The sequence below is a fragment of the Pseudorca crassidens genome, chromosome 11 (assembly GCF_039906515.1).
Source record: "Pseudorca crassidens isolate mPseCra1 chromosome 11, mPseCra1.hap1, whole genome shotgun sequence".
In the NCBI taxonomy this organism is placed as follows: domain Eukaryota; kingdom Metazoa; phylum Chordata; class Mammalia; order Artiodactyla; family Delphinidae; genus Pseudorca; species Pseudorca crassidens.
Window position 1 is genome coordinate 4222660 of NC_090306.1, and position 24976 is coordinate 4247635.

The following is a 24976-nucleotide window of genomic DNA, read 5'->3' on the forward strand; positions in this document are numbered from 1 at the left end:
TGCCGTGCAAGACTCTGCAGGTCTTTGATGATAGCTGGCGAGCATCTTCAGCCTGAGGAGAAACGGAATGAACGCTTGGCGCCGGTGCAGGGGCAATAAACACAAGAGACACTGAGGCAGGCGGACCGCAGGCAGCAGAAGCTGTGATTATAGGTCTGTAGCTGTGCTGAGAGATTACAGAGGGATGTCGGGGCCTTGCTGCAGAAGGCCCTGAGCAGCTGGTGAAGGATGTGCCTTGATCCCGCAGGCCAGAGATGTCATGATTCACAGTGTGTCCTGATGTCGTATTTAGAGAATTGGAGGGAGGAGGGGTAGGCTTAGGGGCTGTCTTGTGGCTGCAGCATCCGGAGGGACGGTTTCTGGGCAGCGTAATGGTCCCTGCACAATGCTGGACAAACACACACACTCACACACGCAAGGAACCCCGTAAATAACTTAACGTGAGGAATGAATGAGTCTCTGACATACGTGGAAAGAGAACAGTTATCAAGAAAACAGCGTGGGTGAATGGGACACACGTTGGACATGGGCATGCACCCTTTCCTTTCTGCCCCCCAGGAATCTGGAAATGAGGGGGATAAAACTGCTCTCACAGGGTAAAACTGTGAAATTAACACACACTGCCTCAGAGCAGCGCCTGCAACGACCTTCAGGAGAGAATGATTCTCTAGGCATACAGCCACCATCTGAAGGACCATCTACAGAACAGGTGGACAGTCCTAAAAGGGGGCGACAGGTCAGCCACAGAAACACAGAAAAAAGGAGTCCTAGGGAGAATCCAGAGAGCTGGTCTGGAGAGAATATCTTGGTGCTAAAGGCAGCTGCGTCTTTCTTGTGGAGATGAACGCGTCAAATTATCATCACATGATAGCATGACACGTTTTCATTTTACAACCAACTTTTGTGATTTCACTTTGTATCCACCAAACAGCCACGTGAGTGTAACCTGACTTCCCGAGTACTTTATCCCCAAGGAGAGAACGAGTGTCAGCCCCAAGCAGCTCCATTCAGATGCCAGAGCTGTGTCTCTGTTGGGGTGAGGTGAGCCCGTCCACCCTGCAGAGATCCGGGCCTGGATGGAGGGCCAGAAGCAGACCAAGATCACGCCACCGGAGCTGGTCTTCCAGGAAGCCCCCGCCTTCTCTGCCCCTTCCTCTTGGGCTTTCAGACTGTACTTCTCTATTTCAAAACACATCAGAATATAGCAAAGCCCTACAGGTTGGGTAGGTATAATGGCCATTTTTATCAGCAAGGAAATAGAGGTCTCAAAGGGTTCATTCACTTGCCCAAGGGCACTCAACTTAGTAAACCAGCCTGGATTCCAAACTTGCTCTGACTCCAAAGTGCACGTTTTTTCTATTACCATATCATCTCCGCCTTCAAGAATGTTCCTCTCCAGCTTGTCTTTAGGTAAGAAATTGTGTTTGGTGGATAAGGTAGGGGTCAGAATGGGCACCAGCCTGAGGCTCTCCCCTGGGACTGGTTGCCTTCTTCACTTCCAAGGGCAGTCTGGGGGGAATCCCCTGGCTGTCCAGTGGTTAGGGCTCTGCACTTCTACTGCAGGGGACATAGGATGGATCCCTGGTTGGGGAACTGAGATCCTGCATGTCGCGCGGTGCAGCCCCAAAAAAGAAAACAAAACGTACGTACGGGGGGCAGACTGGGGAAAGCACTAAGGCAGATATAGGCGTCCAGCTGCCTCTGCACCTGCTCAGCAAGGAAGGATGGAGGACGGTGCTCCAGGGACAATGAAAAACGTTGGCCATTCCCTTTTTTGCACCATCCCACACCTTCGGTCACCCCCAGTTCCCCCAAGTCCCTCGTGGATGAGTGACCTCAAGCCAAGAGGACAGGCTTAGTATTTCACTTCACCCCTTTCTCCCAAATAATATGATCCTGTTTTAACAATTCAGTTCTGTTCCTTTTCTACCTGAAGACACTTAACTCTGTCAAAACGTGAGGTCACCTATGTGCTGCTCCCGAATTCTGCCAAACACCCTCACTCTTAAAAGTAACTTGGTTTTAAAAATAGCTTTGCCATTCGTGGATGTGTCTCTAAGTAATATATCGTTCCTTTCTTAAAAACTCAGGATAGATGAGGTCTAACTTATATGCAGTAAAATTACCCTCTGGGGGTTTAATGTTCCAGGGATTTTGACAAGCGGATGGATGGTGTACCCACCACCACAATCCAGATGGAGAACATTTTCGTCACCCCCAAAATTCCTTGTGCCTCTTTGTGGACAATTCCCTCACCACCTCCTAGGTTTTGGCAACCTCTGATTTGTTTTCCAGCCCTGTAGTTTTGCCTTTTCCAGAATGTCATAGAAGGAAAATTTTAATATTTTATTATTGAATATGTGATTAGGAGAACTGTGTTTGTGCACACGTAGGAGCTCACACACCCATGAGTGTGTGCCACAAAACCCTTATCAGGTTGAGGAAGTTACCTTTGATTCCTTGTTGGGCAACGATGAGAGCTTTTTATCGTAAGGAAAAATATTCAATGTTATCAAACGCTTTCTGTCTCTATTGAGATGATCATATAGTCTCTTCTTTTAATGAACTGTTATGTAGTGAACTACATACAGAAAGTTTCTGATGCTGGACTCCATGGACAAAATCCAACCGGGTCATCATTTATTATCTTTTTTTCTATTTGGCTAGTGTCAATGTTATTGCTGTGTTTAAATTATTTGCATCTACATTCATTGGTGAAACGGTTCTGTGATTTTTTTTTCTCTGACAACTATGTCTGATCTTGGCATTAGGAGTATGCTGGCCTCATAGAATGTCCTAAGAAATGTTCCTTTTTCTTCTATAGAAGAGCTAAAATAACATTGGAATTATCTTTTTCTTTAATATTTGGCATACTCATCTATCAAATCATCCGGGATTGGTATTTTCTAAGGAGAGAGATTGTTAACTATTCATTTTACCCAAACTTAATGGTTTTCCGTTTACCCTTGGGTCCATTTTGGCAATTAGTATTTTGCTGGTAATTTGTCCTTTTCATTTAAGTTTTCAAATTTATTGGCAATAAATGACTTAAAATGTTCTTCCAGATTTTCACTGCTGCTGCATCAGCAGAATTCTAGTTTCCAAAGGCTGCTATAACAAGGCACCAGAAGATGGGTGGCTTATAACAACAAAAATTTATTGTCTCAGTTCTAGAGGCGAGAAAGCTGAAATCAAGGTGTCAACAGAGTTAGTTCCTTTTCAGGGCTCTGAGGGACAATCTGTTCCATGCCTCTCTCCTAGCTTCTGAGGATGGCTGGCACCCTTTGGTGTTCCTTGGCTTGTAGACACACCACTCCAGTCACAGCCTTCATCTTTCCATGATGTACTAACTGTGTCTATACATGTGTCTCTTCCCTTCTTATAAAGACACCAGTCATATTGGATTATAGACTGTTCTAATGACCCCATCTTAACTTGATTATAGCTGCAAAGGTTCTGTTTCCTATTAAGGTTACATTAACAGGTACTAAGGGTTAAGCACATCTTTTGTGGGGGACCCAGTTCAACTCATAACAAGTAGTTAAACCCTCTTTCTCATTTTTCCTTTTTTTTCTTTTCTTTTTTTCTTCTCTTTTTGGGGGGACTATGCCACGAAACATGAGGGATCTTAGTTCCCTGACCAGGGATTGAACACGCACCCCCTGCGGTGGAAGCGTGGAGTCCAACCACTGGACCGCCAGGGAAGTCCCATCTCTTTCTCATTTGTAATGTTCCTGTTTGTGCCTTTCCTTTCTTAGTCATTCTTGCTGGGAGTTCTCAATTTCATCAATCTTTTAAAGAAACATCTTTCAGCTTTGTTAATCCTCTTTTTTCCCCTGTTTCATTAATCCTGCTCTTTATTTAATTCATCCTTCTACTTTTCTTTTTTTTTTACCTTTTTTTTTTTTTTTTTTTTTTTTTGCGGTACGCGGGCCTCTCACTGCCGTGGCCTCTCCCGTTGCGGAGCACAGGCTCCGGACGCGCAGGCTCAGCGGCCATGGCTCGCGGGCCCAGCCGCTCCGCGGCACGTGGGATCTTCCCGGACCGGGGCAAGAACCCGTGTCCCCTGCATCGGCAGGCGGACTCTCAACCACTGCGTCACCAGGGAAGCCCCATCCTTCTACTTTTAAAAAGCTTATTCTTTTATTATAGTTTCTTAATTTGGAGGTTTACATGCTACTATTCAAACTTTCTTCTCTAATATGTAAGCTTATAAGCTATATATTTTCCTCTAACACTTTCTAACCACTTATAACCACTGTTTTAACCTTATATCCTACATTTTAATATACAATATTATCCTTATCAATAAATATTAAGTATTTCTAATTTTTATTATGATTTCTTCTTTGACTCTAGAGTTATATAAAAGTGTATCTTTAAACTTCCAAACAGAATTATTTTTTAAAATTATTTTTTTGCTCTTGATTTCTTACTTAATTTCTTTGTAATTGTAGTATGTAATCTATGAGATACTGATTCTCTGAAACTTCTTGAGACTTGGCTTATGGCAAAACATGTAGACAATTCTCTTAAATGTTTCAAGTACGCTTTAAAAACAATGCCTCTTTTTAGAGTTCCACATATATCCATTAGATCAAGCTCATTAATTGCATTGTCCAAATCTTCTATATTCTTTTATTTTTCTGTTGCTTGACCTATCAGGTATTGAGAGAGAATATTAAAGCTTCCACTATGTTATGGATTTGTCGGTTTCTCCCTGTGGTTTTTACAGTTTTGTTTTATATATTTTGAAGCGACATTACTGGTTACATACAAGTTTAAGATTGTGTCTTTCTTGTGAATTGAACTTTTTATCATTGTGAATGTGTCTCTTTATGTCTAATAAAGCTTTTTGCCTTATAGTGAATTTTGTCTGCTATTACTTCCTCTCTTATTACTTTTTATCAAGTAGATCTTTTCCCAGGCTTTTGTTTTCACTCTTTTAGCATTTTTATGTTTGAGCTGTGTCTCTTGAGAACAGCATAGATCAGATTTTTAAATCCAGTCTAACCATATTTGCGCTTCTGTGGAAGAATTTAATCTAACAATTATTTCATTTCTTTTAATTGGAGATTTAGTCCCTTTACATTTTAGTGATTACTGATATATTTATTTCTACCATATTGCTCTTTATTTCTTCCCCTTCTTTTCTGTCTTGTTTCATTTTTTTTAAATTCATTCAATTTTTCCTTCTACTCGTTTCAACGCTATACTCTTCCATTCCTATTCTTTATGTAGTTATTAAGCAAAAATCAAAAGTTAACTTTTTACTCATCTCCTGATCAATGCAAGGACTTTAGCATGTTTCAACCCTAGTTGTACTTCACTCCAACTTTTATCTTTTTTTGCCCTATTTTAGCTCTTTCTTTCCTTAAACCCCACAAACTACACATTACTGTTATTTGCTTTTTGTTGAATGTTCAGATTTGCCCATGTGTTTATCCTTTTCTTCAATCACCATTTCTTCTTGCATCTCAATTCTTTTGGAATCATTCCTTCTTCCTGAACTATATCCTAGTCTAGAGGTTCCTTTAGTGAACATCTGTTGGTAGTTTTTTTTTTTTTTAATTTACTTTTGGCTGCGTTGGGTCTTCGTTGCTGCACGCGGGCTTTCTCTAGTTGTGGCGAGCGGGGGCTACTCTTTGTTGCGGTGCACGGGCTTCTCTTTGCGGTGGCTTCTCTTGTTGTGGAGCACGGGATCTAGAGCGCAGGCTCAGTAGTTGTGGCTTGTAGGCTCAGTAGTTGTGGCTCGCGGGCTCTAGAGCGCAGGCTCAGTAGTTGTGGTGCACGGGCTTAGTTGCTCCACAGCAAGTGGGATCTTCCCGGACCAGGGCTCGAACCCGTGTCCCCTGCATTGGCAGGCGGATTCCTAATCGCTGCCCCCACCAGGGAAGCCCTGTTGGTAGATTTTGTTGAAAACGTCTTTATTTTATCCCCCCTTTAGGAAGATTGCTTTGCTGGGTATGTATATCTAGATCAAGAGCAATTTTCTCTCAGTACGTAGCTTTCTTAGTTTCCTTTGTTGCGGCTAAAAAGTCATCCTTTATAGATAAACAGTCTTTTCCTCTAGCTATTAAGATCTTTTTTTTTGTCTTTGGTGTTTTGTAGTTTTACTATGAATATGTCAATGTTTATCATGCTTGGGATTTATAGAGCTTCCTGACTCCTGACAGCCATGCTATTCAACAATTTACTAAAACTCTCAACCATTATGTCTTCTAATTCTCCTTTCTTCCTCATTCCCTTTGTTTTCTGCCCGTCCATAACTGTAAACTATTAAAACTTTTCAGTCTGGCTCCAATGTTTCTTTACCTCTTTCATACTTTTCGCCTTTGTCTTTATTATATTCAATGTGGTTTCCTTAAATATATCTTCCAGTTTATTAATTCTCTCCTTAGTTAAGCCTAAGCTACTGTTTAATCCATCCATTGAATTTCAATTTCAATCATTTTTCCATTTTTCTGAAAATTCTATTCGGTTCTTTTTCAAACGTGTCTGTTCCAGGCTGATAGATGCTTGCTCCTCAATTATATTTTAAACACCCTCTTTATTTTTTATGCATGGAAATTAACTTATACTACATATGTATTTGATTATCGCAATAGTTGTAGTCTTCGTCTCTCTGAATCTGCAATGTGCTTGTTTTCAGCTAATGAATTTTGATTTCCGTGTTTTGTAAAAAAAAAATACATTTTAATTGTGAGCTCATATTCATTCTTTGGAAGGAATTCTCTGAGGCTAGGGTTTAAAGTGTATTTCTTCAGAGAGAGTTTCTGTTGGTGTTTGCCAGGTGATTAGGGAAGCTAGCATTTTAGCTGAAAGATTTTTTTAATGTCAGGTCACAACCCACGTGGGAGTGAGCATGAAATTGCAGATTCCCAGAGGAGACTTTTCCTTTATTCCCTTACATGCCGTAGTAGGACAGACTTCCTACTATCTCCTTCTAGGAGGTGAGTTTTTCCCTTGGTTCAGCCATTGAAAGTATCCCAGCTTTCTGAGTGACTCTCCAACATGGACCTCCTCACTTGGACGGACCTGATACTTTGTCTTCTGTCTTCAACACACGACCTATTAAAACCTATGCTAGGTCACCAGTGACATGGCAAATGCAAATCCCAGTACTTGCTCATTATTCTGTATTCTAGGTGATCTTCATTTCTGGTCTCTGAGATCTTCCTTTGTTGTCCCACCTGCTAAGTAGTATATTTTTAAAGTATTGTTAAGCTATTGCCTCCAAAATTAGTAGGCAAAAATATGAAGAGAAACGTTATATTTGCACAGTCTCAAAGTATCCCACCACAAGATATTTATTCATCACAAAGGAAAAAATAGTAACTTCTATAGAGATGACTCTTGGAAAACACCATCTTCACCACATGAGCAAACTCGACATCACCGCTAATGAAATAATGTGACATCGTGTGCCTCTGTGTATGGTGAACTCAGAAAGGCACAATCTTACTGTGTTGTCTTCCCCCAAAATGCATTAATCACATGGAAACATTGGTCAAACCCAAACTGAGGGTCTTTTAACAAAAAATTAGTCAATACCCTTCCGAGTGTCAAGGTCATGAAAGACAGAAACAGAATGAAAGACCAACCTTGATTAAAGGACAGGAGAAGAGCCATGACAACTAAATGCATTAAATGTCAGGATTAGATCCTGGTCCAGAAAGGTGGCACTGGTAGTACAACTGATGAAATTTAAATAAGATCTCTAGATTAATTAATACTACTAGTTAATAGTATAAATTCTGTGTGACGCTAATTTCCTGGCTTTGATCATTGGAATCAAATCAGTTTTTTTTTTTGGCCGTGTCGCGTGGCTTTGCAGGATTAATTTCCCGACCAGGGATTGAACCTGGGCCACAGTGAAAGCACCAAGTCCTAACCACTGGACCACCAGGGAATTCTTGATCATTGTACTGTGGTTATATAAGGTAACACATGGGGAAACTGAGTGAAGGAGAAATGGAAATTCATTGTATCATTTTTGCCAGTCCGAAATTATTTCTGCCAAGAACTGCGAAGGATCTAAGATTTTACCCTGCTTGTAAACTCACAACTTAACCTGCTACAACATCATTAATGCTGGCGGAAGACATGATATTCCTACTCCAGGGTCAGAGACGGAGGACTTTATTATTTTGGTAGATCATGTCACATAAGCATAATAATCACAATGGCTCCACCTCTCCCCCCAAGTCCCACCAGGGTGACACAGGTAACTCACAGGCAGTGAGTCTGTATCACACAACTTAAATCCCAATCTCTTATAGGAGGTGCATGCAAACCTACCCAAATTCTGGCCTGGACAGAGACGTTATCTTTAATACATCGCAGAAGAAACCAGTCCTTTTCTCCAAAGGAAGGCTTTCTCTCCATGACCTAAGGCTGTTTGCTGTACAAACATTCTTAGAAAGATAATCCTGAACAAAAGTCTGTCCATGGCTTTCTTCACAACATGTGCAGAAACAGGGAAGACCATGGAAAATTGTCTGCTAACAATTTCAAAATGAAAAGCTAAAAAAAAAAACTAAAGAAAACAAAATGGGAAATGAAATCACAGAAAATTTAAGGGACTTGCTTATACCGTACTACTAGCGAGAAGAATCAGAATGAAAACTTGTAAGTCACCTATACCCCCAGCTCCATCCTTCAAGTCTTTGCCCAAAGAGGCCCATCACCAAATTGTGCTGCCACTTCATACAAACTGTTGGACTAAACAAGACCTCCCTGGTGCATCTTCCCTGATTCCCATAGACATATTCCCTACGTGAGGCATTGATTTGTCTTCCAACTATGCGGTAATCACTTTCCAATCGTCAACTAAGAAACTAACATTTTAAAATGTCATCTTGCAAGTATAACCGTACCTGTGTGGATTCTAGGGAGTTGTGTTTCAAACTGAGGCCATCCCCAGAAATCCGGATCAATGCTGCCACACTACCGACCTGATCAACCTAAATGTCTCCCGCTGTCACTCTGTCTTTAAGAAACTCTCTCCCATGTGATATGCCTTCCTAGGCTCGAAATCCTTAAACTACCACTTTCGCAAAAAGCTTCTGTGAAAGGAAAAGCTTAAAATCATTAAGGGAAGGAAGGAACAGGGTGTAAAATGAACTGAAGTCAACCATCCTTATTCTCAGAAGGTCAGTAGGGCTGAGGCCACCGCATCTGAAAATGGGACTTGCACCCAGGCCTGCTGTGGGTAAATATTCAACTTCCTTCCACAGTGAAATCACCGAAAGAGGAAGCTTGGAAAATTGACCTCAAATGTTTATGTGGCCTGGGCCCCATCCTCCAGCTGAGAAGGTCTAGTGAGATCATTGTGCAGGGCTGCCCTTCTCCAGCACTGGGGGTGAAGGGGACAGAGATCTCGGGGCCCTGCACCCAGAGTGGCTGATCAGGTCAGGTGTGGGACCTCAGAATTTGCATTTCTAAGAATTTCCTAAGTAACGCGGCTGCTGGTGGTCAGGGGATGCTGGGTGAGTGCCTGAGTTGGAAACTGCTTTAGTTTACCTCTGTTGATCTCAAAGTCCTCATCTGAGTAAGAGCCTACCATGTAAGGGAGTGTTAAGACTTAAGGGAGCAAAGCATCTGAGGTGCTCAGACCAGGAAACGTGCCCAGAAGGCCAACCTGCTCCTCTAGGTTGCCGGTCACGCTGCCTGTGGGTCTGTCCGCGGGTCCAGCCTTGAACGAAAGGAAGACTAAGTGGAGAAGTGAAGAAGGAACAGGACAGCATCTGGAAGAGGCCAGACAACAGCATCCAAAGCCTCAGAGGGAGAAAAGGGACCCAGCCTGCAGGTGAGCGGAGGTCACACCACAGAGCCAGGGGCTCAGCTGCAGAGTCAGTCAAGCCCAAGAAGGACGGAGAGACAGACAGGAGGGCTGGGACCCAGATTTCAAGAACAGGAAGGAAATCTGAGGTCGGCCAGCTCTGAGCTTGACTATCACAGCACACTGCCCCCCAAGACTGGAGCACCCCGTCCACCTCTCCTGGTCCATCCCTGCAGCGGGCAGCTCCGTGGCCCTCCCCAGCTTGCAGCTGCTTCTAGAAGCCGTCTCTTGGAGAGACAGCTGCTCCGTTCCCATCCTGAATCAAGCTCCTTGTCTTTCCCACCACCCTGCCACTTGTCCAGTCCAGTAGGGAGAGCTTCCGGGGGTGACACACACACACACACACACACACACACACACACACACACACACACACACACACAGTTATAGAATTCTCTCTCTCTCTCTTCCCTTCCCTTCCTTCCCCCTACAAGTGTCCTCACCCCGGACAATGGTCCCAGCTGGTCAGCTAGCTTCTCTCTCCTCTCCCCAGCGCCCACATTCCCCACACCTGGGACTGCCTGTTTCCATGGGGTTCTCCCCAGGGTGGGGACCAAGGTCCACCTAACACACACACACACACACACACACACACCCATCACAACGCCAGAGGGTGGAAGATTGGGGGAGGGGATGACAACTCTGTAGAAGGCAGTTGATTTGCTGCTCCTAAGAGGACCCAAAACTTCTTCTTAAAGAAAAAAAATGAAGAAAGGCCCCAAGTCCTGATTGGCTAGTGGCTGGGCTCTGGAATGCCTCGGTTACCGTATATGCTCACATAGAAGATGCCGCTGCAGAAGGAATGTGGCCCATTAGCCAGGCCACGGCGGAGTGAATGTGGCAGCGACCGCACACGCGTTTCCCCACTGAGGGCCCGTCTCCCTTTCCAGTCTCCGCTCCCACAGCCATGACCGTGGCCCTAGCGATCCCAGTTTTCTGCAGGGCCCCCGTCTTGGCTGGAAACCAGGCTAACATATGTTAATTGAGCAGAATGAGAGCTAGCACTTCTCTGATGACTTTCCCTGAGGCTCATCATTTAAACACACACGACTGTTTTTTCCCAAGGCTTCTCCTAGGCAAGTATATACAGTATTTCGCGTGAGGAATGTTCTATTCACAATCTCCTACCTTTTTGGATCAGGGAAGGGATTAGAATGATTTTATAGCTGATCAGTTCTGCAGTGCCTGGAGAACTCCTGCCCCACGACCTCCAGCCCCCAGCCGGAAACCTTCCTCTCCTCCAACCCACCCCTTGCCCCCAAGTCAGCGGCACATGCCCCACCCCCATCCAGGCCTGGAGGGCAGAGCAGAGGCGCAAAGAGAGGGGGCAGGGAAGGAGAGGAAGTTGGTGTCTGAATGTGCGCCCCAGTTACATTCCAGAGGCAAACAGAAAGTAAAAAAGAAAAAATTAAACTTAGGTCACCACTGTTTCATATTATCCACGCCCCTGCAGCTCTTCCTTCATGCCAGTACCCTCCAGTGGATAAGATACCCATCCAAGGACAGAACTGGAGAGCCTCAGAGACTGTTCAGTTTTCAGTGGATGGCTGTAACGATCAGAGAGGTTCAGTGACCTAACGAAGGTCACACAGCCAGTTCCTACAGACCCAGGACTAGAAAGCGGGTCTCATAAAACCTGGGTCCAGGCTCCTTCGGCACCCACCCTTGGTTTTTATTCACACGCCTGTAAGCGTTCACTGATCGCCCCTTCCTTCAGACAGCCCTGTGGGTTAAGCCAGGAGTTAGGTTGGTAGCATGGGGATTTCCGACAGGTGGGCTGCTAATTGCTGTCGTGTTGGTGCAGACCCTGACCACGTGCAGGCCCCCTTGAGGACCGAGGCAGCGACAGTCTCACAATGACAGTCTCACAATGACAGTTGGCTTCACAAACCCAGGGCAATTGAGGGGAACTGAAATTTGATCTTTTTCTTTCTTTCTTTTTTTTCCCCCTCCAACCCGGTCTGAAAGAGCCAGTGAAAACCCCAGCCAGACACACTGAGCTGCCTCTGAATCATTGAGAAACACAGAGGAGGGCGGCGCCCATCCCTCCCCGTGGCTCGGGGAGCTCTCAGCAGCCCTGCATCCTTGCTGTCACTGTCACAGTGTCCCACACCAGCTCGGCTCCCCGTCTCCGTCCGAGTGCACTGCATTCCTGGACATGGGAGCTCTGGCCTGTGGGTGTCGGTTCACACACCCACTTCCTCCTCTGCCTTTCGCTGCCAGCATCCTCCGAGAGGCCAGCACAAGGTTTCCATTAGCGAAGCACATTTTTGTGCTACGGATATTGAACCGGGGAGGAAAGAAAGCAGACTGTTGTCCATGATGGATGGGTTTTCTAGAGGGCTTCCCAGGGTGGTCCTTAAGGGGACCAGGACGGAGCCACGTGGGCCGCACAGCTTCCAGACGTGCGCTTGTTCGGGTGCACGTCTGTGCTGGGGGTCTGTCTGCTCTACTGCCGGCTTCCCCCGCCCACCGCCCCTTCCCCCCAACACCCCAACTTCCAGTTTACCTGAGTGCAAAACACCTCTCAGTCCTCCTTTTAGAATCAAAGCACCATGTCCATGCGTTCACTCTCTATTATGGAAGTGGCTGCCCTGGACGGGGAGGTACGGCTTGGGGACCGCAGCTCAAGAAGCATCAACACCCAATGGTCCTGCATTTTAAAGCTCTCCATCTCCCTTTTCAGAATGCTGAGGTTTCCTTAAGCTTTGTAGGCATGCCTTTCCATGAGCATCACCCGTACCCACACACAGCCCGAACGAGATGCGGCGGACGAACCAAAGGCTCACCTCTGGGTTCTCCGCGTCTCGCACAGCGCCAAGAACACCGTCAGCGTGAGCTGGATAAATGAGTAATAAAAATAACTGGGAGTCTAAGGAAGCTTAATTTATAAATCACTTTCCCTCAGCTCAGTTATCCCACTTTTTTAATAGAAGAAGGAAATGAGCCTCTGGGAGCTTGAGTGGCAGAGGGGGGAAGCAAACCCAGTCCCCTGAGGTCCCATCCCCGACGGTCTGCCACACTGTTGGGGGAGCCTTGAGCCACAGTCTTAAGAAGGGGCTCTGCCTTCAGGGTGCTTTCCTCTATAGTCAGAACCTATAGAGGAAAATAATACAGAACAATTCAGGGAAGTAGCAACGAATAGTCCAACAGGGAAATGCTTTGGGGACAGATAGCCCTTGAAGACAGGAATGAATTGAGGCCCATTATCCCAATTCATTGAGGAGAAAAACAGAAGGGCCATAAAGAAAGGGAGACTTCACCCAAGGTCACATCACTGAGAACAAAGGCGAGTTCAACAAATCTTTAATCTAGTTGAAGGGTTTTCAAAGAGCTTTTGGGGACAGGTGGAGTGGCCGACTGGAAGCCCAGACCTCCCAGGAGAAGCCTGAAGATCGGTGCTCCCATCCATGGCCTTTTTCTCCCCCTCTTGAACATAGGAAAGTTCCTTCCACCACTGGAGCAGAAGAAATCAAACGTCGCAGCCTATCCTGCAGCCTCAAAAAGTCGGTACTGTCCAAGTTCTGGAAATTTACATATTAGAGGCTCTGAGAAGTTCTGCCGGCAAAACCAAAGCAAACAACAGAAGACCCCAAATCAGAAAAACCTTTAACTCAATGCTGTTGGAGCTTCCCTCTCTGACCTGCAGAACCAACATCTGTCCTGCCCGGTCCCCAGGATAAGCAGAGCACAGAGGCAGGAATCCTTTGTCTGGGGTAGTTTTAGGGGCCGACCCACAAGCTGCCTTTCCAAGGGGCTTCCCAGCTCTCAGATCCCCTAGCTCACACATATGTTCCTTTCCTTCTGGAAGGAACCTCAGCGCCCTGCCCATCACACATCTGCACCCACAGCTGCCTCCTGAGCCTGCCGTGGGTCTCCCCAGAGGGTTGCCAGAGATGGTGCCTCATCTGCCCACATGCCCGGGGCTTAGCAGGGAGCCTGGCATACACAATGTAGGTGAGTAGAAAGTGTGAGCTGAGTGGGATGCACGGCACGTGTGGGTGATCCTAGCACTTGCCTTTCTCTTCTCCCGAAAGCCCTCCCCCCGCCCCCTCATAGAGACTGTGTCTGGAGTCTCCCCAGGAGCTGAGCTGGGGGCTCTCGAGACCCCACTGCCGAAGCAGAGGCACATCTCTCCCTCCCCACCCCTACCCCTGACCCGCCCCTTCCAGGAAGCCTCTGCCCTAAAACCTCTGTTTCCCCAAGTTGATGGGGTGGCAGCCTGTGCTCCCCCTTCCCCCTCCTCTCCCCCCCACTCTCCCTCCTCTCCCCCCAACTAGGCTTTCTTTCCCTTTATTGAGCTGTCAGCCGACCAGCTGCCTCCAAGGAACCTCTGTTTGGCTGGGCCCTGGGCCAATCCCTTGCCATCTAAATCAGAAATGCATGTGTAGGCCCAGTGTCTTCAGGGGATGCCCTTCGCTGGTCTCCTGGGTTAAAAAGCACCCTCAGAGAATAGCCACAACTGACCACATGTGGTCTCAGCCATGGTGGCCACTGGCTCTGACGCCCACAGAGGATGCAGGTTTGCAGGGGTGGGTTTGGGGAGGGTCTTGGCTCTCTTTTAGGGAGAGGGCACCCTGCTCCTTGTCACTGAAAGAGTTTGGTTCCAGGAAAGGCCCAAGCTTGGCCTGGAAGATCCAGACGCACAGCAGAGATGAAGTAGAGGAAAGCAAGGACTCCATCCTGCATCCGCACCCGCGCTCCTTCTGAGGGCAGAATGCAAAGGAGATCCGGGAAAAGAAAGAGCTGGGGGGCCTGCTGGTGGGGGCAGGGAAGGCAGGAGAGGAGGCCGGCAGGCCCAGAGAAGAGGGCACGACCTGCTAACAACGCAGGTGAAGGGAGCCCGCAGCCCGGGGCCCAGGTGAAGGAGCAGGAAACGGGAATGTCTCCGGGTTCTGACGTGGTTGTAATGATCACAGACCCCGTAGGCGCCTAGGGACCTCGGAGGTCATCTCCTCCATCCTCCTGCTTCCGGGCAGGGCTGTAACTAAACTAGTCAAGATGTGCAGGCAGCTCTGTTTTTAAAGGTCCCCAGAGAGGGGAAAATGAGCTTCCTTTCATCAACTATGAGGCTCGGGGTCTTGGTGTTGACTTTATCCACATCATCCAGAAAGGTCACACTTTAGAAAGGCTGCGTCAGAAACTGCCTCGTGGCCAGCTGGATGACAGGACTCGTGGGTCCCGGGTCAGGAGTGCGTTGGGACCCACCTCCCCCAAGTTTCCCGGCCCGGGAGCGCCTGCCGCCCCGCTTCATCCCTCTGGCTGACCTTCAGTCTCTCTGCTCATCCAGGTGGTGCGTGCAGGGTGCTCAGAGCACGTGAGCGTTGTGCTGGTGGTTGAGTGTATGCTCACGGCTGCTGTGGCTGCAGCTTTCAGTGGAGAAGGAAATCCATGTGTATCAATTTCCTTCTTTAGGAGACCTGCTGTCTACCATGCTGTCCAGAAGACAGAGAGGGAATTAGGGTGAGCGTCCCTGCGGGGACGCCTTTCCTGACCTGCCTCCTACTCTACCTCCATGCTGCTCCGCCGCCGTCTTCTGTGTGTCCCCATCACCTCACTGGCTGACCTTTGGAAGAGACAGTAGTGTGGTACAGAGTAACCCCTAGGGGGGTCCCCATGGGGTAGCCGTATAATTTAGTATCCCAACCAGGATGCCTTTGAGAGTGAAAGGGCTGTTGTAAATTATGCAGGACACCAGGCATAAATCAGAATTTTTCCAGGTAAAGTGGGGCCCCGATCCCCCTGGCTCTGGGGTCGAACCACGTCCCTCCAACTTGAACCTTGGCTGACCCTGAGCAATTTAATTGTTTTGAGCTTAGGTTTCTTGTTGGTGAAATATACGAAGGTAAAGTATCTCCCCCCTAGGTGGGGAGGAGGGGGGCGAGGGGGGCAGATCTCAGTCTTTGAAGTACATGGGAGTTATTCAAGATGGTTGTCAAAAATGAAGACGCCCAACCCAACTCCCATAAATTCCTAGCCACTGGCTCAGGGTGCGGCCTGGGAATCTGCATTCTGATGGGTGATCCGTAGTTCAACTTTTAAGAAGCATTGCCTTTGAGTCACAGTAAGGACTATGAAAATAACACAGTCAGGCACCTGGCACAGAGCAGCCGCCAGGAGCGGCTGCTGTCATCCCGCCGTACCTCTACTTTTCTTCCCCTCTTCCTCTCCACCTACCCTGTGAGCTCCCTGGGGCAAGGGCTGTGTCTTAACATCTTTGAAGATACGGTGCCAGCTAAATGATGGGCTAGAGCTCCTTTCGTGACGCGCATGTGCAGAGGGCAGAGGTGGGATGCCTGCCCACCATCACCCACAGGCGGTGGCAGGGTTGGTACCCAGGGTCCCCTCGGTGAGAATTGCTGATTTGCAGAAGACGGACATCTCCGAGTCCGGGAGCCCTCCCGGCAGCCGCGTGCCTGCTGCTGCCTTCCCAGCCCACTCGCAAGCTCGAGTTGAAGGACCTAGGCTGGGGTGGAGCACAGGTTTGCTGAGAAATCTGGCTGAGAGATCTGACCGTTAAGTGTGTTTCATCCTGAAATGACTTGGAGTGAAAACTGAAAGTAAAACTCAAACCACCCACTTCCCCCAGCCGCGTGCTGAGTTCAGCGATGCCGCTCCTGCCTCGGAGGCCCTCTCCTGCCTCTCCCGTCCCCGCCCGAACCCCCCAACACCCACTTCCGTCCACACAGAAGTCAGAGGCAGGGGTGTGGTGGAGGAGACACCCCTCTGCAGGGCTGACGCCCAGTCTCCTGAGCAACCCTGACCCCTTTCTACGCCTCCACTCTATTTGTCAAATAAGAAGCAATTCTTCCATTTAAAGAGACATAGCAGACACATCGTAGCCATTATGCATTGCGCTTCCTACTACGCCATTTCAACAGCAAGTTGGTACCGTTTAAGTCAAAAACAGAAACAGAGGGCTTCCCTGGTGGCGCAGTGGTTGAGAGTCCGCCTGCCGACGCAGGGGACACGGGTTCGTGCCCCGGTCCGGGAGGATCCCACATGCCGCGGAGCGGCTGAGCCCGTGAGCCATGGCCGCTGGGCCTGCGCGTCCGGAGCCTGTGCTCCGCAACGGGAGAGGCCACAACGGTGAGAGGCCACAACGGTGAGAGGACCGCGTACCGCAAAAAATAAATAAATAAAATAAAACAGAAACAGAACATTTAAAAATACAAAAATAAGTATACATGTTCTTGCACGTGTTAGCATGCACAGGAGAGCAACATACATTCTCATAGCAAAAATTCTAACACTGCAGGCATAAAAGACACGGTGCCTATAATGCCATCCTCCAAAAACCACCTCCTTTAAGAGTTCAGGGTTTTTAAAAATGCTATATGGTAGTTAGTCTGTGCAGTAGGATTGCCCCTGAATGCACAACGCTCCCCGAGGCTCCGAGAGGTTGAGTAAACGTGCCCAAGATCAGCCAGCTAGGAGGTGGTGTGGAGAAGACAGACAGAGACAGAGAGAGAGCAAACGACCAGTGAGGGAGACAGCCAGGGTCCAGCTCTCCTGGGAGTGCGAGGCTGCCCTGCCCATTCAGTGCTTCTCCAGAGACAGGAGTGGCCTCTGCAAATGCCTGGATCACCCAGTAGCCTGGCCTGATGGCTGGAATTAAGTATTTAAAGCTGGAATGCCATCTAGGGATCACTTTGGAGTCACAACTTTTGAGTTTGTAGATATGGAAACTGAGACCCAGTGTAAACTAGACCAGTGGTCTGCTAAGGGGGGTGCAGGAAGAATCTCCCAAGAGATCTGTGAGACTGGCCAGTTTAACAGAACCGATTTCCTGGTGCTCAACTTCCACGTGTTCTTCTCCACCTGGATCCACCTGCCTCTCCTTCACAAACACCCTTCTCCCACTTTACTCTCACCCTGCCTGCATCTCATTATGTCCCAGGTATAAACACCCCCAGAAGCCTTCTCACTCAAGGCTCTTACGTATTTATTTTAAGGTTCATGTTAGAAATGGGGGTGATTTTGTCTGTCATGGAATATATTCAATTACAGTATATTATAGAGCAGGGGCAGGCATGATGACAACTTTTATTTAAAAACCTCACCTCTTCTTTCCTTTTATAATTGTCAAAAAAAAACCAACCAACAAACAAAAACCTTGCCCTGAAATGAAGCCCATAAGAACAAAGCTGGTGGGGTATCAGTGTGAACTATTAAAGAGACAGTCACCTTGTATCATCCAGGGGATAAAACTCATAAGTTCACGCCTTTTCCAACAATCTGTCTTAAAATCGGAGGTCAGAAAAGAGACAAGGGTCCCAGGGACGTGCGCTAACACCCACCTGTCCGACTGGTTCACGCTCTGTCACTTCCCCGTGTTTGCAGCTCCTGGCTCACTGTCATTTTCTCCAGTCATCACACCTATTCTTCCATCTCACAGGTTTAATATGCTGTGAACATGGTTCCCTGAGCACCTCCTTCCCAACAATCTTGTCCTCTACCTTCCCCAAACACTTGCTCCCATGCTCATATACTAGACCTCATTTTACCAATAATATCAATTCCATCATAATCTCAGTTTCTTGCCTTCCACCCTTTCATTCTTTATTCCATCGACAACCTCAGCTCCAACCAGCCTGGACCCCCAGCTCCTCCTACAGCCACAGGGAACAGGGGGCTCCAGCTGGCGTGACCGGAACCCCAAAGCAAAAAGTGCGCCTTGAAGGCTGAAGAACGTGGGAGGCTTGGGTGTGTGAGGACTTACAAGGAAGTGGAGAAGTTCTAGAAGAACCAGGAAGCTGTGATGAGAGGTTCCTCTGAAGCACAGTCCTCTGCAGTCAGGCGCCCAGGGACTCATGACACGCTCCTCCCTGCTTGGGACACAGCAGCTGCTCTGTCTGCACTTCCCAAGGGAAAGGGTCCAACTGGATCATGGTGTCACCATCCCATGTGAAGACCCCTATGGGACAGAGGCTCTTCCAAGCCACCTGAAAGAAGCCAGGGCTTGGCACGACCACCAATGCACCAGCCAGGTGTCTGTGACCAGGACAGCAGGACTCCGGCCACGGAGGGTGCTGCGTGTGACCAGGGCGAGTGGTTCTGACCACGTCCTGATCACTGATTCACATGCAGTTCTGGGAACCGGTGCTTCATCTCACTAATCCAGGAACCCCAGGCATCCCCTGCTAAAGGGGTTTCGCCGGCAATCCCCAGACTTTCAGAGACTGACTCGCCACGTCGGCCCCAGGATCCTAACCACACTGGTGTCATTGCAGAGCCTGCAAGGAGACTGGAATGAAAACCTTTATGCCCTGTTCCTGACTTCCAACTCTATTGTTTTGGAAAGCACCTTATGCTTCAAAGAAGGATTGGGTTCGAATCCTGGTTCTGGCTCGAACTAGCTGTGAGACCCCGGGAAGCTGACACAAGCTCTCTGAACCTCGATTTTGTCGTCTATACAATGGGGAAAGTGATGTTCGCCTCTCTGAATCTCAGGGATCTTTAATCCCTGTACTTGGCTCCCTCCCAGCACGTGTTTTTTTCTCCCAACCCTCCCCCCACGCCCACCCATGCGGAGACATAAATCAATCCTCATGAAACACCCTGGCGCTGTTTCTTCTGCAGCTAAAAAGCTCAGGAACCTCTACCGCCACTTGTCCTGGAGTCAGAAGATCTGGGGTTGAGTCTCAGCACTGCACGAAGTGGTTTGCGACCCTGATGATACCACTCCGCCCTCCAGACTCCCACTTCCTTCTCGGTAATATCGGGGACCACGGAGTTAGATGACCTTTCGCATCCTTGCAGCCCAGCATCCTCGGATCCAAATACTCTGTTCAATCCAACCCGCTTCCTCTACACTTGAGAAAACCGCCTCAGTAGCTCCCAGACTCGGTTCCACCCAGAGTGGACAGGAGTCAGGAGGGGTCGCAGGAGGGAAATGTACTGAGGGCGAGGGATGGGAGTAAAGGGGGAGCCCTGAGCTGTTTTCAAATGATGAAGCCACGCAGAACTGCTTATCTACTGCATCTTAGGCTGCAGTCCAGCAGCCCCCAAGACACCCGCCGACAAGTCCTGCTGGTCTGGGAAGGACAGGGCTGGAGGAGTAGGGCCTCTCTTCTCCCTTGACCCCACAGACCAATGCAGAACGGCCTTCACTCAAAGGAAACATGACCCGAAGATATCAGGACAGATGGTTGTAAGACCCGAATTCTAGACCCTGCCCTGCCATCCTGAGGTGTGAACTTCAAGACAGCTCCTCTCCCAGCGGCACCCCTGATCTGCTCAGGGCTGGCATGAGCAGGTGATAAGGTAGGGGACATCCCCCTGTCACCTCGCATTCCCTGTACAGAGGAGCAGCCTTCTTTTTTTTTTTTTTTTTTGGTTGCACTGGGTCTTCGCTGCAGCACGCAGGCTTTCTCTAGTTGCGGTGAGTGGGGGCTGCTCTTCCTTGCGGTGCATGGGCTTCTCATCGCGGTGGCTTCTCGTTGCGGAGCACGGGCTGTAGGTGCGTGAGCTTCAGTGGTTGCGGCTCGCGGGCTCAGTAGTTGTGGCTCATGGGCTTAGTTGCTGCACTGCATGTGGGATCTTACCGGACCAGGGATTGAACCCATGCCCTCTGCACTGGCAGGTGGAGTCTTAACCACTGGACCACCAGGGAAGTCCCAGAGGGGTATCCTTCTTGCTGAGACTGGCTTTCCAACTCGTGTGTGAGCTTCCAGACGTGGAGCTGAAATCCTTCACGTCTGATGCGTGATTGGTGACTGCTTGGTGGAGCCTTCTGAAGCGCCAGACACGGAGCTCGGCCCTTTAATTCTCACTCACCTTCTGGGGCAACTATCTTCCTTGTCGAGATGAGGAACTGAAACCGGAAGTTAGGTCACCTGCCAAAAGACCGGTAGTTACCAAGTGGCTGAGCCAGGATGTTTCTCTAAGTTCATTTCGAAAATCCAATTAGTTCAAAATTCGTGTTACAAAAGTTTATGCAATGAGGAGCCTTGCCCCCACCCCTAGCACAGCCCCCTTCGTCAGGGCTACCAGGAGAAAGCAGTTTCTTATATATCATCTCCGAGATAGTCCCTGCATATACATTCTAATATATATCAATATTCTTTTGTATACTCCTTACCCCGAAAGGTAATGGACTATTGTTCTGTACTTTGCTTTTAAACTTAATACATATCTTTTCAAAAATTTTTTACTGTACTGCAAAGTGAATCAGCTGTACATATACATATATCCCCCCTGTTTTGGATTTCCTTTCCATTTAGGTCACCACAGAGCACTGAGTAGAGTTCCCTGAGCTATACAGTAGGTTCTCATTAGTTATCTATTTTATACGTAGTAGCAATAGTGTATATATTTAGAGACTGTCATACAGAGTGAAGTAAGTCAGAAAGAGAAAAACAAAGGTTTTATATTAACGCGTATATGTGGAATCTGAAAAAATTGGTCTAGGCGATCTTATCTACAAAGCAGAAATATAGACACAGATGTAGACAACAAACGTATGGATACCAAGGGGGAAAGGGGGGAGTGGGATGAACTGGGAGACTGGGATTAACCGTAATAAATATCTTGAGGGCTGTGTCTCTCTCTCTCTCCCTCTGTCCATCTCCCTCTCCATGCATGGGACTTTGCAACTGGATTTTGTAAAGAGCCCGTTTCTGCATGGCTGCCTTTGATGAGGGTGGACCTGGGAGGCTGTGAGACGTAGAAGCTGGAAGGAACTGAAAGATTCTGCAGGCAGCCTCCTCCAACAACAGTTGAGTCCCCCAAAACCCAGAGCAGGCGACCTGATTAGACCACCACTGCTGGCACGAGCCCAGGAGCCTTCCAGAGCAGGACCCTGTCTGCTGCCAGGGATGGCCCAGACCCAGAGGCGGTGGCAGGGCCATCAGCTTAGAATCCCTCAGACCAGTGTCCGGGGCTGCAGCGCCTTGGGGAAGGAAACCCCTTCCTGACTTGGATTTCTGTTCACCAGAGAGAAATCTGGGTACATGCGGTCTGTCCTAGGCATCGGGGTGCCGCTTTGAGTTCAGAGGCACTCTTTCCCCAAGGCGGTTCAGCCTCTTTCCTCTGCCCCGGCCTCACCTCCACGCAGGTGAAGGGACCTTAACACCAGTCCCTGGGGACGAGAAGAGAGTCCCGGGTAGATGGCTGGGTGGGTGATCAAGGGGATCTGTGGGGAATCCAGGGCCCCCTTCACCCTCTGGGCCTCCATTCCCCAAATTTCCCCAATTTACATTGTGAAAAATAAGTTATGTTTGAAGGAGACTTCCACAGCATGAAGTTCAAACAAGATTCAATGTAGCCCTTCTTCCTGGAGTAGAGAGAACGATGATGAAAGGACCGCATTATACGGATTTTACCACGAAGCTGGAAGGTCCAAGATTTGCCCTTCAGAGCCTTGAATGAGTCTAGGACCTGAGGAATAGACCAGCAGGATGCTTTAGGGATGCTTTAGGGATCATTTTACTTGGAGGTCAGGGATGGCCTAACATTCAGTGGGTCCCAGACTTTTGCACTTGATAAACCAGTAAAGCTTCACCCCCAAATTTGAGGACCAATAAAAAGCTGATGACTCAGTATTTTGTCAAATAAGAATATGGGGATAGGTAGATACAGACATATTGTAGAAAGACTATTTGCTCTGACTGTTTTTTCACAAAGAAAAGACATTTTAATAAAAAAAAGTAAAACAATCTCAGAATAAAAACACTCTTTCAAAGAATGATTTTCTTTTTTTTGTTGCAGTGGAGTCGATTTACAATGGTGCATTCGTTCCAGGTATACAGCACAGTGATTCAGTTATACATACAGATATATTTTTTTCAGATCCTTTTCCATGATAGGTCATTGAATATAGTTATATTGAATATAGTTCCCTGTGCTATACAGTAGGTCCTTATTGTTTATTCAAGGAACGTTTTCTACTCACACACATGGTCTTTATTCTCCCTCATACCAGCAAGAATTTCTTCAAGGACCACCAGAGGTCCATCATGGAACCTCGTCTAGGAGTTAACAAACTTGATGATGTGACGTGGGCCCGCTCTTCTTAACCAAAGGTGTTTACTGTCTGTTTCCTTAAATTTTTCTTGAATCCTAACCTCCTCCCTCCCTCCCTCCCTCCCTCCCTTCCTTCCTTCCCTCCTTCTTCCCTTCCGTTCTTCTTTCCTTCCTTCTTTCCCTCCCTCTCATCCTTTACAAAAGTTTCCTGAGCAGGTACTATGTTCTAGTCATTTTTTTTTTTTTTTTTTTTTTTTTTGGCGGTACACGGGCCTCTCACTGCTGCGGCCTCTCCCGTTGCGGAGCACAGGCTCCAGACGCGCAGGCTCAGCGGCCATGGCTCACGGGCCCAGCCGCTCCGCAGCATGTGGGATCTTCACGGACCGGGGCACGAACCCGTGTCCCTTGCATCGGCAGGCGGACTCCCAACCACAGCGCCACCAGGGAAGCCCCTAGTCATCTTTCTACCATCTTTTCCTCTGTAAAAAGCGTCTCTATAGTACCAAAGAGCTCCCCCCACACACACCTGATGAAGAGGAGCCCGTGAGGTTATAAGTGAAGCCGGTTGCTTCCGATGGAGTCTTTCCTGGCTGGGAGAGCTGGAACAACAGAGGTAGAATGGTGACCCTCAGCCAGAAAGGAAAAGGCCCTTAACTTGGCTCTAGCTGAGGCAAGAGCACTTTCAGGTCTATTTTAAGAAAATTTGAAAAGCGTGCCTGCACCTGGGGTCCCAGAGAGACCCATCCCAGGAAGCAGGTTGCACTTCCCCTGTGCCCAGCTGGCTGGGAGTTCACCTCCATCTGCACTAGCTCGTCACCTGCAGGCGACAGTGTCACTCGAGAGTTTTAACATCCCTGGAGGCAACCTCAGATGTGCAACCATGTTACCTAGCTGTCAGGTTTCCTCCTGAGGCATCCCCGCCGCTTCGTGTAGGGTTCTATTCCCGTTGCACACATCGTGAAGGTCGTTCTTAGCCTGTTATTTTTAGTGTGCAGTTTTGCAGAATGCAAGGTTTTTCAGGAATGCCCAGATTATGTTACAGCACAAAAAACCTGTACTAAACAAATGCTACTGATCTTTATATGTGAAACTATAGAATTATCCTATCCACAGGGTACTAAGCAGCGGTTAGAATACGAAAGGTAGAGCTATGTGGGAAAATCCCCACTGCAGAGTAAATGAGAAAAAAGCAACTTGTAGAACAATATATACAATGCGATCTATTCACAGGGCGGGAGATAACCTTCAAAACAACACCTTTTTTTCCCTATGGGTACATGTATTACATATGTCGGTTAGTTAAAGGGAAACCTCTTTCTCTTAGTGGGATGGGGAGAGGCACCAGGACACTGCCTGTGGCCTCCTGCAGACCCTTCTCTCAGGCCAAGCATCCTTGGCTTTACCGCGCTCCCCCTTCTAGACCATACTCTGGAACTTGGGACCCCAGAATTCTCCTCTAAAGAATCCTGAGCCATCTTCCAGACTTCTGTGGGCTCCTCCTCCGGGATCCATTCTCCTGACAGCTGCTGCCTTCCTGGACACCTCAGGCCCGAGGAGCCAGGGTGGGAAGAGAAGGAAGGGAAGCAGAGGCCTCCGTTGGCACTCCTACCCTGCCCACTAGGGCTAGAGGGGCCAGAGTTCCAGAAGACAAGCAGGTTCTACCTGATTCTCCAGGATTTCATCTGTAAACCTCAGGTTTTACGGGGAGAATTATTTTTGCATTGCTTATGTACTTAACAGTTAATTAAAACATAATAATAAAAAGAATTCAAATACTCCTTATTTATCCAGAGGTTGGAACTAACAGAGTCGTTAATGATAAATCTTGATGATGGTTCCTGGGGCCTAGATGGGGAGGGGAAGGGGGGAAAATGAAGATGTAAGGGGAACAGAGCTCTGATTACCCTGAGTGACAGGTGTCAGTGACTTCCTAATTTTAAAGAAACCAAGCATACTTTGATGGCTGTAAAGGGCCTTGGGGGCGAACGTGGAATTCCCCAGAAGAAAAGGCCGCAGCAGTTAGTGGACTTTCTACCCCGCATCCACCCGCTGCCGGCATCCAGCACAGGGCTGGGTGAGAGAAGGGTGCAGGAAGTATCCGTGAGCAACCCTGGATCTCGGCACATCAGGGCAGATGGTCAGAGCGCCTGTCGGAGGGGCCACAGA